Genomic DNA, 12,596 nt, shown 5'->3' with positions numbered 1-12,596 from the left:
GGCACTTGGGTTGTTTCCAACTCTTTGCTATTGTGAACAAAGCAGCAATAAACATGGGTGTGCATATATCTGCTTGGGAGGCAGTTATGGTTTCTTTGGGGTCTATTCCCAGTAGTAGACTTGCCAGGTCAAGTGGTATTTCTATTTGCAACTTTTTGAGAAAGCGTCATACCCCCTTCCATAGTGGTTGCACCATTTGACACTTCCACCAACAGTAAATAAGGATTCCAGTTTCTCCACAACCCTGCCAACATTTGTTGTTTGCTGTTCTGTTAAATTTTGCTATTCTTATTGGGGTGAAATGATATCTCATAGTAGTTTTGATGATAAAATTTTTTAAATGTTTTATTATGCCTTTATGTATATGTTTATAGAGAATTAGATTTCCATTAACAATTTTTATACAATTTGTTCCATGACATAGGCTACATTTTTTTACAAATTGTCAACATTCTTATTATTTCTATTCCTTGTGTTCCGTTTCCACTAATCTAGCTTTCCTGTCCAGTGTTTGGTCTCATATCAAAGCTAAAGCCACTGCCAGGGTCAAATCCAACTCACTGCTGATCCTACAAGGTTTTTCCAAGGTTGTAATTACAGGGGTGGAGATTGCTCATGTTTTTCTCTCAGAGTAGCTGGTGAATTTGAGCCATTACAAAGGTACGGCCTTTGGTCAGCAGTTCAACTCCCCCAAACGACATCACCAGAACTTTCTAGGTCCCTTATGCTGTTAGGTGCCATAGATTCGACAAAGAGTAAGCGACCCTATTACATTATCCTGTGCTATCTTTACCATCTTCAACATGTTCAAGCCCACTGTTAGTCACTATGTCACATTGTTGAGAGTATGCCTCTATTTTGTTGACCCTGTACTTTCCCTAGCATGATGTGTTTTTCTAAAGTCTAGCTCTCCTGATAACATGTAAATGAGACAAAGTTTCACTACCCTTGCCTCTGCACTTCCTCCAAGATAGATCTGCTTGTTTTTTTGGCAATACATAGGATATTCAATAAACTTCACCAAGAATACACTTCAAAGGCATCAATTCTTCATCTGTTTTCCTTATTCATTGTCCAACTTTCAGATGCATAGGAAACAACTGATAATTAAGGCTGTTTTAGGCAAACCTTAGTATTCAACTGACATCTTTGCTCTATAGCATGTTGGGGGGTGGGGAGGGTGTCCCTGACAGCATATTCTCCCAATACAAGTCCTTTGACTTTTTTTACTGCTGTTACCATGGATGTTGCTGACTGTGGATCTAAGTAAAATGAAATCACGAACAATTTCAACCTTTTATCCATCTATTATGATGTTACCTATTGGCATGACCAGCCTAATGCAGGCTGCTGATGAGTCCTTCTCCAATTCTGATACCATGTTCTTCTTCAAATATTCTAGATTCTTGAATAACAGTTGATATTCACTTGATTAAGGAAGAACTATACTCACAAGTGATATTGTTTGTCACAGTTACTATAGCAATGGACAAGCACAGCAAAGATTGTGAAGATGGTGCAAGAACAAGAAAGGTTTCATTCTGCTGTACAGGTCAACATGAGTTGAAGCCAACCTGACTTAACCAAACTACACAGTTCCTCTTATAAGACAAAATACTAGTTAGACAAATGGTATATAAATAATATTAGACAAATTGTGCATAAATAATATTTAAACAATTGTCTAAATATTAGCCACTCTTACTGGCTTCCATTTCATCCTCAAAATGTCTCTTAGATCAATAGTCTCAGAGATTCCTTTAGTCTTCATCGGTTTGGTCAATCTGGTCTTTTTAAGGAATCTGTTGTATCCTAAGTCAGAAAGGTCAGGAGTGGAAGCCAGAACATCTGGCTTCAGAACATAAGAGGTTGACGTTATCATGGTCTATGAACTAGGGTCCTCTGAACTATTTATTCTTGAGTCTCTGGTTTTCTTTACTTTCCTTTGTTCCAGATTAGAAAAGACCAAAATTTATATCTTAGACGAGTGCCTGAAAGCTTTTAAGAACATAGACAAGACTCACCAGAACAAGATGTAGAATCTTCAAGAACTGTGTTATGCCACTTGACTGAGTTATCCCATGAATTATGGGTTGAAGCCTTCAAATCCAATAAATCAATCCTGCAAAGTATTGAGTTGTATTTAGGAAATATCCACAATTATGCCTCTATGAGTTTTAATGTATATACAAACATATTTGCTGTAAAAGTAAGCATGTAAATACACATACGTACAGATGGCTGCAGCAATGTGGTCAGGCATATCAGAGATGATAAGGATGGCACAGGATAGAACAGGTTTCAGATCTGTTGTTCACAGGGTCACTATGATCCACACTTGACTCAACAGCACTTAATATGTTACACTTAACAAAATACACTTGGATATGCATACACAAATAGGTGTACTTTCTTATATACATATATACATACAAAGGAAGATCTCAAAAGCTCAAATTTGCTGCCATTGTGTCAGATTTGCATCTGCTGACTCTCCAGCAGGTTTTCAGAGGCTATAAAATGGCACAAGAGGAAACAGCTCATTCTTTTGCCCATGGAATGGCTGGTATATTTAAATTGCCTAGGAAGCACTGCTTTTGAGTTAACAGTGCAGCTCCCTACCCATAATGCCATCAGAGCTCCATATACGCAGAAAGTCTACTTTCTACCTATAGAACCATATCCATATTCCACTGGTTATTACTGTGGTTGAAAAATTGTGTGTTTATAGTATTTACAATGGCATATAACAACAACATAGTATTTACTGAAATTGTCCCTTGTTCTTGCATGAGTCTGAAGGTCTTCACTGGATTTGTATTAGCTGTGCAGATTTCATCCATATTGGATATGGCCTTCACATCACTAATAATAAACATCTGCTAGATCAGTGTAAAAGAGGAAAACCTTCAACAAGATGGAGTGACACAGTGACTGTAGTAATGTCTCAAGTGTGTCAGATGGTGAGGAAGGTACAGGATATGGCAGGATTGAGATTCACTGTTCACAGAGTCATTATGAGTCACAGTCGACCCAATGGAACATAGCAACTGTCTAGAAAGTGACCCTCCTTCCTTCCCCTTCTCATCTGTAGGATCCATCAACGATCTTTGCTTTCTGTGTATATGCCTATTCTTGACCTTATTATAGTAGTGGACTCCTACATTTATGCTTTTGTGACTGACTTATTTCTCCAGGTTCACAAGCTATCTATGTTATACTATGTTTATCTTTATAGTTGCAAACAGTCCACTGTATGTACATACTACAATTTTTTTTAACTCTTCACTCACTGATGAAAACTTAGGCTATTTCCATCTTTTTGCTATTATGGATAATGTTGCAATGAATGTTTCTATTCTTACTTCTCTAGAATGTATACTTAGCAGCAGTATTATTGCGAGCTCTGGTGGCCTAGGGTCAAGAAGCTGTGCTGCAATTCCAAAGGCACGCAGTTAGAGGCTCAGAGGGAAAAGGATGGGCAATCTCCTCCTGTGAGATTAACTGCCTCTGAAAACCCCCTGGAGGGTCAGCTATGGATTGGTTTTGACTCTATGGTACACAACAACAACAAACCAACAGTATTATTGCATTATCTGCTATTATTGTCTCTAACTTATCAAGAAAGCATAATAATCCATAATGGTTGCATCATTTTACATTTCCACCAATGTAAAGAAGTTTCAATTTCATGTCACAAGTTCTACAGAAACTATTCTGGTTTTTTCGTTGGTTTGTTAGTTGTTCAAGAAGTTGGACTCTATGAAGAAGAAATGTGGCATCTGGATAGGAGGAAGGTTCATCAACAAACTGCATTATGAAGAGGACATTAATTTTGCATGGTAAAAGTGAGGAAGACTTGAAACACTTACTGCAGAGGATCAAAGACTACAGCCTTCAATATGGTAAAGCAAGAAACACATTCTACTGGGACCATTTTCTGCCATCCTCTGGGACTTTCCCAAATACTCAAAAGTTACTGACTTATCAACATACTCATTATACCTAGCCCCTAGACATAATCTGTTTCTTTTTCTATTTATTTAAGCAAGAAATTAAACTTCTTTCTTCTCAGTTAAGTTTTATTTAAAAATAAGAGAGGCTTCTAGTTCTATATTATCAAACTGACAGACAAGTATCATAGCTACAAGAAACTTTAGGATTATCGCTCAGCTTTTTACTACTAGGCCACTGGAGTTCCCTTAAAACAAACAAGCACACAAATTTCAAAAATACCATGGAAAATTTTAAAAAAAGCTATCTGGCCTAAGTCAGTGTTTCTGTCAACCCAGCAAGACAGGAGCTGGGGTGCCTAGCCAGGTCAGAGCTTCTGTTCATCTGAATGGAAGTCAGGGCTCCAAGATGTCAGCCAGGTAGTTCTCCTCCTCAGGTCTAATAATTTGGTGAGGTGTTGGGCAGAATTTCTACTGGCATTAGAGGAACCTGGCTAGAGATGTCATCTTTGCTAGTGTAGAGTATAGGTACAATGAGGCTGCCCCTTAAAGCCAAGGACAGTGAAACTTTGTCTCACATGCTGTCAGGAGGGGCCAGTCCTTGGGGGATAAACCTCATGCTTGCAAAAAGGCACGACGCTGGGAGAGAGTCAGAGAGAGGAAGACCCTCAATGACATGAGTTGACACAGTGACTGTACCAATGGGCTCAATCATTGTGATTATGAAGACAGTGCAGGATATGGTACGGTTTTGATGTGTTGTTCATAGGTAATTACGAATAGTAATGACTCTATGACATCGAACAGCAATAAGTTCAATACTAGGGAACTGTGGTAGCCTAGTGGTAAGGAGCTGCACTGCCAAGTCAAAGGCACACAGTTCAAATCCACCAGCTACTCTATAGGAGAAAGATGGACAATCTTGCTTACAATTTACAGCCTCTGAAACCTCACTGGAGGGTCAGCTACCAGTTGGTTCTGACTCAACAGTAACAGTCAACAACAGTTCTATACAAGACAGTGAGCTAAAAACAGGCTAATTTTCTCTCAAAATCAATCTTGAGAACTAAAAAAATGGAAGAATCTTGAGAATCTGAAGAAATCCATCTAATCTACTGTCATAAATTCAACTTCAACTCTGAGTTAACCAACAGGACAGAGAACCAAAAGGTTTCCAAGGCTGAAAATCTTTAGAAGAGCAGACTCCCTAATTTTTTTCCTTTGGAGTAACTGGTAAACTTGAACCATTGACCTTTTAGTTAATAGTTGAGAGCTTAGTCATTGTGCCACTAGGGCTCTTTCGGACAAGATCAACAATTAAAAATTTCATTAAATCCTTGAAAGTGGTAACTGTTACTGGTAGTTGTTGTTGAATCAACTACAACTCATTGTGACTCTATGAACAGCAAATCCTGTATTATCCTGCTCCATCCTCACGCTGTTTCTGCCTTGTTCAATCCGACTGTTGTAGTCACTGTGTCAATCTGTCTTGTTAAGGGTCTTCCTCTCTTTCTCTGATCTTCCACTTTTCCCAACATGATTTGTTTGCCAAGGACATGACATCTCTTGATAAGACCAAAGTACATAAGACATAGTTCTTTCATCCTTGACTCTAAAAAGCACTCTATGTATCTTAAGTTCAACTGAGGAAGCAGAGGGCTATAGCCTGGGGGTGAAGAGCAGACTGGTGATAATAAAAAAATGAGAGAGGAAAACCCACATAGCTTTTGTGTCTCCCTCATGTTTGTTGCCTTCTGACAATTTTTTGTCTGTTTCAGCAATAGAGAAATAAACAGCAACATCTAAGCCACAAATGTCACAGGGAAATGTCAGAACAAAATAAAAACTCTGCTGGGGTAATAAAAGCAGGGAAGATCATCATTCACTCTTTTGCCCTTTCCTTCCAGACCCCCCTGCCATCCACAAAGCTGGTTAAACTTCAATCACGCTGTTGTTGTTAGGTGCCATGAAGAATGCAACCCTATATTCAACAAGACAAAACCCTACCAGATCCTGTGCTATCCTTACCATCTCTGCTGTGCTTAAGCCCAATACTGCAGCCATGTTTTGAGTGTCTTCCAGGCAGAGGGCCTCATCTTCTGGAACTACATCAGATAATTTTCAAGACTCTTTAGTTCAGAAGTGGATGACCAGGCCTGCTTCCTTCCTAACCTGCCTTAGTCTTGAAGCTCCAATGAAACATGTGCACATGGGTGACCATGCTAGTATTTGAAATATTAATGGCATAGTTTCCAGTATCATAGCAACATACACAGTACAGTTATCACAGTACAATAAACTGACAGACAAGTGATGAATTACAACCATTCCGTCTCCTCTTTCGGAATATGCAAGAAAGCTGCAGTTTTTGGCCTTATTTACACTTGGTTCATATGACCAAGTTCTCACCAAAGAAATGAAAGCAAAGATACTATTATAAGCCATTTCCAGGACATTCTCTCAAAGGTACTCTGTGAGATACTAAGGCCTTCTTTTTCCCTTCTCACAATCCATTTGATGGTAGCATCTAAAGATAGAAAAAACCTTGATCTTCAAATCAAATGTTACACTAGGAAGAAATAAACTTGTGCTGGGTTAAGCAAGAGAATTGGGAGTTGTCTGTTACTGTATCTTCTATCATGATACACAAACTTCCCCTTCCCTACTCAACAATGACTAGCATTCTATGGTGAAGTAACAGCAAAAGACCTCAACAGGGCTTCTGTGATGTCCACATATAAAAACAGTACAGCCAGCATGAAAATATAAATATTTCCATTTACTCCACAAGAGTGAGCTCTGGTGATGCAGTCTGTAGTCACCTGCACTGTTCAAAGGCTGAACTTCACTGGCAATTCAAATCCACCAGCTGCTCTGTGGAAAAAGACAGGAAAACTTCCCATGTGATTTACTGACTGAGTAAACCCTCTAAAGGGTAAGCTTTGAGTTACAACCAACTTAATGACCATGAGTAAACTCCACAAGGAGGAAGAATCCTCTTCAAATGCATCAACACACAACGCTGATTTCTATGAGATCAGACATGCCACCATCCTGCTCCACATTCTATCAATTCTAGCACCAACTGTTCCTTGTACAGCTCTTTGATTGGTTGCTATGGCAACAAAAAAACTCACAAATAATACTCATGATTATGAGGCTTATTAGTGAAATAACAAGCTACACAACTCAGGATAGAAACACTCAAGACACAATTCGTCAACTGGACAATTTCTCAGGCATGCAAGCAGATAGGCCTCCCTCTAATCTTTAGTCTCAAAACTCTGGGTCCTGCCTTTGGAAGTCTGGGCCAGTGTTACAGAGCTCTCTTAGTTCTGCCAGCTATATAAACACTACTCCCACCACCCACCAGTAAATGTAGGCATGGGCCAGCCTTTGGCTCTGGCTCTGTGGGACAGCAGATCGCTGTCTAATGCTGCTTCCTCTCTGGTTTTCCACCACCTCTGCTGCCACATTTCAGTGTTAGTCTCGCTCCAGCTCACATAGGAATTTCTGGCCCAGGGACATGCTGCACTCTCCACTTCTTTTTTCTTAATGGTAATAAGATTCCTATTTCCTGCTTCTGAATTTATTCAATTAAGTGTGGTGGCTTGGCAAAATTTACCACTGCCCTTGTCAGTAGTATGTGTATCTTAATTTCATTTTCTTACTCTTACGGGACAGTGAAACTGCATTACATGTACTTTGGCCATATTTTCAAGAGGAATTAGTCCTTAAAGATAGACATCATGCTGGGAAGGGTAGAGGGTGAGAGAAGAGAGGACAGCCCACAGCAAAAAGGACCTATGCAGTGCCTAACCCCAGGGGATGAGCATGACAGAGATTTTGAGGATGGTGCAGGGCAGGGCAAGGTTCAGATGTATTTTCCACAGGTACACTACGAGTCATAGTTGATGTGATGCCCCCTAACAACAACAAAACAACCCATTACAGGAAAGGATGGTGAAATTCCGTGTCACACACTTTGAGCTCTGTTGTCAAGAGACCCCAGTCCTGGAGAAAGATTATGCCTGAAAAAGTGGAGATTACGAGAATCAGACCCTCAAAGCATTGGACTCACACAGTAACTCCAACAATGGATATGAGCACAACAGAGATTATGAAGATGGTACAGGAGAAAGTTTCAATTTACTGTTTGTTCACAGTCACTGAGTGGTAATTGCCTCTCAGCCCCTAAAACAACAACAACAAAAATGTCCAACAGGGGTATTTACCTTACTTATATTATTAGCAAGTGAGCTGTGGTTGTATGGTGGTAAGATGCTGCACTGCAATCTCAAAGGTTGTTGTTTGTTGTTATGTGCCGTCGTCACACGGGTAGAATTCATCAGCTGCTCCTTGGGAGAAAGATGGGCAATCTCCTCCTGTGCAATTAAACTATCTCTGAAAATCCACAGAGGGTCATTCTACAGCTCATATTAACAATAACAACAATATATTATAAACAAGCTATCCCATTCATCAGCTTCCTAGTTTGTCTAAATCTGGGAGCTCTGCTGAAACCAGTCCACCACTTGGTGACCCTTCTGAGACATGAAACAAGACATCACAGAAAAACAGAAATTATCCTAGGCTGAAAGCAAAGAATATCTATTGGTGTTTTATTAACTATACAAAGGCATATGACTATGTGGATCATAACAAACTATAGCTAACACTGAGAAGACTGGAAATCTCAGAACACTTAATTATGTTCATATAAAACCTAGCAGGAAGTAGCCAGAAAGAATATATCCCCCTTTTTCTCACTAAAGAGGCTGGGATGTCAGGCCAGGACCATGGTCAAAGAGAGAACAAAGGATTCAAGGAATATCAACATGTCAACGAAGGGAGTGAACTCCTCAACTGCCATGGAGTGCCCACCACCCACCTGGCTAAACCACAATGGAATGTCTCTCCCTAGTGATCCTGACTATAAGCCTGCCCTAATCCACCTTGTTGTTAAGTGTCCTTGAGTTGTAGGTGACTCATAGGGACCCTATGAACAAAAGTCCTCAACATTTGTGTGACTTTAATCCTTTCTCCAGGTTCATTACAGAAGTGGATGCCACTCCTGCTTCCAAGCTTGTTTTAATCTGGGAGTGCCACCAAACACTATCTGCCATGGGTAAGCATTAACACATTTGACACATCAGTGTCACAGTGTTCAGCTTCATAGCAACCACAAGTACTTCTATACACAAAGGGCTATATGACCTTTGGCTTGGTAGCAATCCATCTTGTTGTGTTGTTATGTGCCGTCGAGTTGCTTGCTATTCACAGCAACCCAATGTACAACAGCCCTAAACTCTGCTCTGTCCTGTGTCAATGTCAGTCTCTGACACTCCCATCCTGATTATCCCAGTCACTGAATCAATCCACCTCATGGAGGGGGTCTTACCCTCCTGCACTGTCCCTCCACCCTCCCAAGCATGATGTCCCTCTCCAAGGACTGGTCCCTCCTCACAACATGTCCACAGTATGTCAGACAAGCCTCAGAATCCTTGCCTCCAAGAAGCAGCCTGGTTTAACCCTTTCAAGGATGAATCTGTTTGTTTTCTTAGCAGTCCATGATACACTCAATACTCTTCTCCAGCATCACGGCTCAAAGGCATTGATTCTCCTTCTATCCTCCCCTTAGTCACTGTCCAACTCTCTGATGCATAACAAGTGATGGTGAAGACCATGGCCTGTATCAAACGCACCTTTGTCTCCAGAGAGACACCATTGCTCTTCAGAACTTTGGAGAGGTCCCTAACAGCAGACTTTACCATAGCAATACGTCTTCTCATTTCCTGCTGGTGCCAAGAATGTTGACTGTGGAGCCAAGCAAACTAAAGCTGAGTACAATCTCAATCTCTTTACCATCCACCTGATGCTGCCAATTGGCCCAGTGGTGAGAATCTTTGTCTTCTTGACATTGAGCCTCAATCAAATTGAAGGCTGCAGTCCTTGATCCTCTGCAGCAAGTGCTTCAGATCCTCCACAGTTTCATCAAGCAGGGTTGCGTTATCTGTATAACTCAGATTCTTAATAGATCTTCCACCAATCCTAACACCACATTTCTCCTTATAGAGCCCAGCCTCTCGGATAATCTGCTCTGCATACAGGTTGAAAAGGTATGGAGACAGGACAAATCCCTGGCATATGCCTTTCCCAATTTTGAACCATGCAGGGTTTCCTTGCTCTGTTCTGATGACTGCCTCCTGGTCCAAGTATAGGTTTCTCATTAGCACAATCAAGTGTTCTGAGATTCCCATTCTTCTCAGAGTCAGCCACAGTTTGTTATGATCCACACAAACGCCTTTCCATAATCAATGAAATACAGATAGACAATCCTCTGGTATTCCCAGCTTTCAGCTAAGATCCATCTAACATTAGCTACAATATCCCTAGTATCACGACCTCATCTAAACCCAGCCTGGTCTTCCGACAGTTCTCTGCTGATAGGCTATTCCAGTCATTTTTGGATAATCTTCAGTGGAATATTGCTTGCATGTGAAATTAATTATATTGTTCTATAGCAGAGAATACCAGAAAAAAATCTTTACTTGTGTTTTATTGGCTATGAAAATGTATTTAATTGGGTGTATCCTAACCAATTATGGCTAACATTGAGAAGAATAGGAATACCAGAGCACTCTATTATGCTGACGCAAAGATAAAGAAGCTGTTGTCCGAACAGAACCAGGGAACACTGAATGGTTTAAAATCAGAAAACACAGGCATTAGGGTTATATACGTTCTCCTTATCTACTCAATTGGTATGCTGAGCAAATAATTTGAGAAGCTAGACTATGTGAAGATTAATGTGGCATCAGGAATGGAGGAAGGCACAACAACCTGTCTTAGGCAGCTGACACAACCTTGCTCTCTGAAAATGAAGAGGACTTTAAGCACTTGCTGCAGAAGATCAAAGACTACATACTTCAATATGGATTCATCTCAGTGTCAAGAAGACAAAAATCTTGACCATTGGGCCAAAACACAACATTATGATCGACAGTGGGGAAAAGACTGAATTCATCATACTTGGATCCACCATCAACATCCTTGGTATCAGGAGTCAAGAAAATAAAAGACAAATTACATTGGGAAAATCTGTTGTCAGGGACCTCTAGAGAGTACTGAAGAGCAATGGTGTCTATTTAAAGACTAAGGTGTTTGCACACTGATGTTCAGAGTAGAATTATTCACAATCACAAGAACATAGAACCAGCCCAAATGTCCATCACCAAGCAAATGAATTGTCAAAGTGTGGTAGATTTACACGATGGAATATTAAGCAGCACTTAAGAGCAACAATTTTGAAAAATACTACATAATATGGGGGAGACTGGACAGCATTATGCTGAGAGAACTAACTCAGTTTCCTAAAGATAAATACTGCATAGTTCATTATTGTAAAAAGAGAATGATAGCTGATAAGATGTGTATGAAAGTGCAAGGGAGCTGGGAGTCTGAGAGCAGGAAGGGAGGAAATTGCAGGGTTGCAGTTTGGTGAGTGGAGCAAGGGGGTGAAATAATTAGGAAAGATCCAGTAGAGACCTGAAAGGATGGGATAATAGTGGGCATAAATCAAAGGTAATTAATTTTATAAATCACAATGATTATATGAACACAATGTGAACTATACAAATTTTGTATACAACTAACAAAAAAAAAAGGGGGGGGACGACTAAGGTGTGCCTGATCTTCTAAATTGCTTGCTATGTATCGGAAGTTGGACAATGACAAAGGATGACAGAAAAATAGATGCCTTTGAGTTGTTGCATTGGAGAAGAGTACTGAATATCGTCTGCCAAGAGAACAACCAGATCTGTCCTGTAGAAAGGGAACCTACAGTGCTCCTTGGAGGCAAGAAAGGTGAAACTCCTATTTCCTATGTGAACCTGTTAACTTTTCTAATAAACTTGATCATCATGAAGACAAAGAAATGTTTCATTATAATATCATATCATAAATACGATAAAGCCTCAGTAGCGTAGTGCATTTTGTGGTGGGCTGCTAACCAGTCAACTACACAGATTGCATGCTCATTGGAAGTAAGATGGCCAATTTCCTCCAATAAAAAGTTACCAGAACCAGAAGGAAGGATTCCATGATGAGTCAGAATCAACTCAACAGCAGTGAGTGAGTTCATCACTTTAGAGGTTAATATTCCACTGGTTAGCAACATCATTGTTTTCTGTTATAAATTCTACTACAATGAATATCTCTGTGCTAGGTTGTGGGGTGTTTTTTTAAAAAAAAAATTGTATTAATATTAAATGTGTTAAAGAGGAAAGACCATTTACAAAAAAGAGGCAGGAATTGAGAGCATCCTTTGGAACTGGGGCCCCTGCCATGAGAACCCAGGGGATGGAGAGCTAAAACACTAGAGATGGCAAGAAGTAACAGCAGAAAAACAGGACAGCAGAGACAGGAAAAACAGAAGAAACCACACAATGGCCTTCCCAGGCACATGGATAAAGAAAGCTGAGCACTTCTGGAAGGAGGCTTGCTGGCATTATAGTGCTCACTAGTCAACAGAGTTCAAGAGCTTTCTAACAGAACTTGGGTCAAACCAAGAGTCCAAAGGGCTGAAGGGCTGAGTGCCACAGAGAGGGCTGCCAACAGGCATAGTTAAGAGAATCTATTCTG

The sequence above is a fragment of the Elephantulus edwardii genome, unplaced genomic scaffold (genome assembly GCF_000299155.1).
Source record: "Elephantulus edwardii isolate Elephantulus edwardi_28Jun2011 unplaced genomic scaffold, EleEdw1.0 scaffold00100, whole genome shotgun sequence".
In the NCBI taxonomy this organism is placed as follows: Eukaryota; Metazoa; Chordata; class Mammalia; order Macroscelidea; family Macroscelididae; genus Elephantulus; species Elephantulus edwardii.
Note: the sequence above shows the minus strand (reverse complement) of the source record.